The sequence below is a fragment of the Triticum dicoccoides genome, chromosome 2A, assembly GCF_002162155.2.
Source record: "Triticum dicoccoides isolate Atlit2015 ecotype Zavitan chromosome 2A, WEW_v2.0, whole genome shotgun sequence".
Taxonomy (NCBI): Eukaryota; Viridiplantae; Streptophyta; class Magnoliopsida; order Poales; family Poaceae; genus Triticum; species Triticum dicoccoides.
The window spans coordinates 27,649,032-27,653,031 of record NC_041382.1 but is presented as its reverse complement, the minus strand read 5'-3'; positions in this window follow the sequence as shown (position 1 = coordinate 27,653,031).

Below are 4,000 nucleotides of genomic sequence, written 5' to 3'. Positions count from 1 at the left end.
TCTTGGTACAGTAAACACATTGTTTCATCTCAAACGACAACCATTTAGTTTAGATAAAAGGATAACTTTCAGAAAAAGAATTAACCCTTAAAACCTCTTAACAAAAAAAATACATTGTCACTATAGAGTAACTTGGAAAATTTCAAATTTTCAAACATTTTATCTAAAATGGATATCTACGGCAATGCTATTCACATGAAAAAGAAAAAAAAAAGAAAAACCAAACATTAATCGACAGAGTAACTTATTTTGCCAAGCCATTGCATTTAGCACCAAGTGCAAATAGGAACCGGTGACCCTTGGAGTCATTGGTGTTGTTGTTTCACCTCCCTTTAATGAAACATCAAATGATGCTACCAATTTCATGTAATTTTTACGAGCAAGCACGCCGATGATCAAAATCATTGTTGTTATAAACAGACATGCATATGCTCAAAATAAGAAGAGACCATGAAACACTTGGAAATCTTTGGCTGCCAATTGCGACATAACAAAATAAGGAGTTAACCTTCTTTCTCTTCCTAGGCACCGCACGTGCATTCGCGTTCGGCTTCACATTCTCCTCCCTCCTTCACTTGAACGGCGCACTACATTTGTAAGTGGATAGTCAGCTGCACATCAACAACCAGCAAACTTCATTACAAATCCAAGGTTCTCGACAAACAATAAGCCATGGATAGAATAAAACAGAAAGACCGAGTGGCCCTCGAAACGGCTTCCGTTCCACAGTAACACTACTGCTGGCTGTAGGTGTCCTCACCGATGAAAGAACTCGGCAGCGGCATCGATAAATCACAGCTTAGCCGGCCCATGGAGATGCATTTCGTTGTAGCGCGGGCCATATAACCCTGCAAGATTTATTGATGTTGTCGTCAAAGACAGCAAAGTAGAGAAGGTCATTTAAAAATGCTACATAGTAGTACAAATGAAGCAATTCACACTATCTAAAGAGCAGGATTTATCTTTGCAAATGTTTTATCAGGTGACATTACTGAACTTATGATAGACCATACTTTGCTAGAATCACACGTTATATATACAGTCATCTAGATGATTTCCAACTGAAGCTAACATAAATATGGCATGACACCATACATGCAAATGACACAGTAAATTAATAACATGAGTTTAATTATGATCTTTTCTGGCCAGCAATGCTGCACAGGGTAATATGTAAATGCACGGCAGGAGAAAAGCCATATGCTTTCATACTCACCAAATTTCTTACAAGACATGGATACACTCGGATACAGCTCCAAATTTACCTAGAGTTGACATGGTGAATCTAAATTACCTGTTACCAGATCCAAGTATTGCCGCAATCTATTCCTTTACAAGCCCCCGTCACTTCACGGCAAAAATTATGTGTTCCAAATGCTCCATCTTGTCGTAGGAAACAGGCAGTTGCTACCGAAGATTAAAGTTAGGCGGTTGACACTATCGAAAGGACTTTAACTAAATTTCTTGCAGAAAATGGATGTTGTATCACTTGAAAAAGCTACAGACTTACAGGGTTGAGCGTCGCAGATCGGCAGATGTAACTTAACTTATGTAAGATCACGTTTTGCCGGAATCAAATGTTATTTGTACAGTTGTTTACATGATTTCCAACTGAAGTTAACGTAAATATAACATGATGCCAAACATGCAAATGATTATCAGCATCACTACAATTACTCAATTAGTACAATAAATTGATAACTTTTTGCAGCCAGGTATGTTGTGCTTGATTATATAGAAATGCACGGTGTAGAGGAGAGAAGTCATATGCTTTCACAAGTATACTCACCGAACTTCTTACTAGGCATGGATAGACTCAAACAGCCCCAAATTTATTCAGAGGTTAACGTGGTGAAGCTAAATGACCTGCTACCAAATCCAAAGCATTGCCATAATCATGTTCCTCCACGACTTTCAAGCAAAGAAATTATATCCTCCAAATGTTCTGTCTTATCATAGGGAAGGCCTAATGGGTACTGAGCCCTCCTGATGATCTACAATAAGGCCTAATGGGTAGAACCGGCAGTTGCATGAAAAAGTAAATCTAGGACAAACCCGTGCGGAATACAAGGAGGTGAACCCATCCAGGGCGAGCTTGTAGTTGCTATCCTCATGGTCATAAACTTAGTTTTTCAAGCCAATCCCTATTCCAATTGAGCTTAATTACTTATATTTTATTTATTTGCCAACCCCATAAGTTTTGTGCAGCTCATCTAGCAACAAATTTCTGGAGATAAGGTCAAGTTTTACCGCATTTTCATGTGATTCGACATTGTAGTGGCTGTGAACTAAGCTAGAACCTGCTAGCAAGATATTCAACCTCACTTGGGATTCTACTATTCATAAGAAAAAACAAAGTGCTGCTAAGCTCCGGCATAGCCTGTCAGTGCTACCTTCACCTAGGCTCATCAGCTAGTCTACATTTTACCGACTTCTTTCTATTCTAGTTTATATTCTTGAGGGTAATATGTTAATTGATTACTATTCGGTTTAAGCTTAATATGTTCCACAAAGCACATTGAATCAATTGAGTCCAAGTCTTGAAATGTCGCAATCTCGACAACGAACAAATCATTAGATCACTATCCCTTGTACTGTCCTTGTCAGACGGCCATGCTAGATGGCTCAAATGAGCCAATCCCTTGTAGTGTCCTTGTCCTTCTTTGACAATTGTCAGAATTGCCAAGGGAAACACACCTCATATAAAAGAAAATGGGTAGATGGATGGCTCCAAAATGAAACCATATTTTAGACTAGTTTCCAATTCCAAAAAATAACATTACATGCCAGCAATGTTGCATCTCATTTTTCATCTCATCAATTGTACGTCGTAGGTGTCATCAATGAGGCCCCGCTGGAGGTTCCGGATTTGAGACCCAAAAAGCGTCCAGTGAAGGCCTCAATGCTTACATTGCCGACTTGTTTGTGTTGTAATCTCAGCGCTAGCGCCATGCGTCCAAACCGCTAAATCAACCACCTGATGTCCACTAGCTCATTGCACAAGAACATGTCATCCAATATTCGCTACCATATGTACCACTACTAAACTACTACGATTTCATACTGTGATCATTGTACTTTCTGATCGCTCTTAATCCTACCATGTCTTCTGTATAGATTGCTTTGCTAAAGAACTCCGTGTTTCTAGCTTACGACTTGTAAACTTACTGCTTGTTATAACTTGGTATATATAAGTTTCCTGACCAATGAAGTCTGGAGTTTGTGGTAAGTTCACTCATCCTTTTCCACTATCACTCAAATTTTGGACTAATGACCTTATGAAAGTCACAAATAAACTACAGCCCTTCCTTCTTTCTTTTTGCGGGAGGAACCTTTGATCTATTTATCATTTGTAATGACAATACACAGAACACCAGAATTATCAAAGATTACAACCAGATCGATATACCAGCTAGGGAAACTTACAAGCAATGCCATAGTCCAACAAGACGTACAAGAGCTCTATAGCCGGGCGCCTCAAACCCGTCTCAAATTCCACGGCAGGTCGACCGGTCACTGACCGGTAAAAAAACCCGACCCACACGGGTGTCTCAAACTGGCCTCAAATGCCCGGGCTATCCGGCGGCCCCCATATCAAACCCAAAACTAGGGCGGATATGGGGCGGCCTAGGTACGTCAGCCACATCAGCCCGGCCCACCACCGATCCCATGCCGTCCCCACAAAAAACCCAGCATGTCCTCTCTCTGAACCCTAGCGCACGCCACTCTCCTCTCTCGCTCCGTCCCCTGCTCTCCCCTCTCCGATTCCGATCGAATCCAGGGACTTATCAAGCTCCAACAGCCATTCGGGCTCTGACCTCGACGCCGAAGAGGAGCTGGCCCTCCACATTGCGTTGGAGTGGTTGAAGGTGGACACCGGGGGCAGCTCCGGATTTGCACCGTCGCCGTTCTCTCGCCTACGCAGCGCGAATGATGGAGTTGGCCCCTCCCGGCACGCGGTCAGCTCCGCGAGAGCTGCCCAGTTCACCCCACGCCTGCA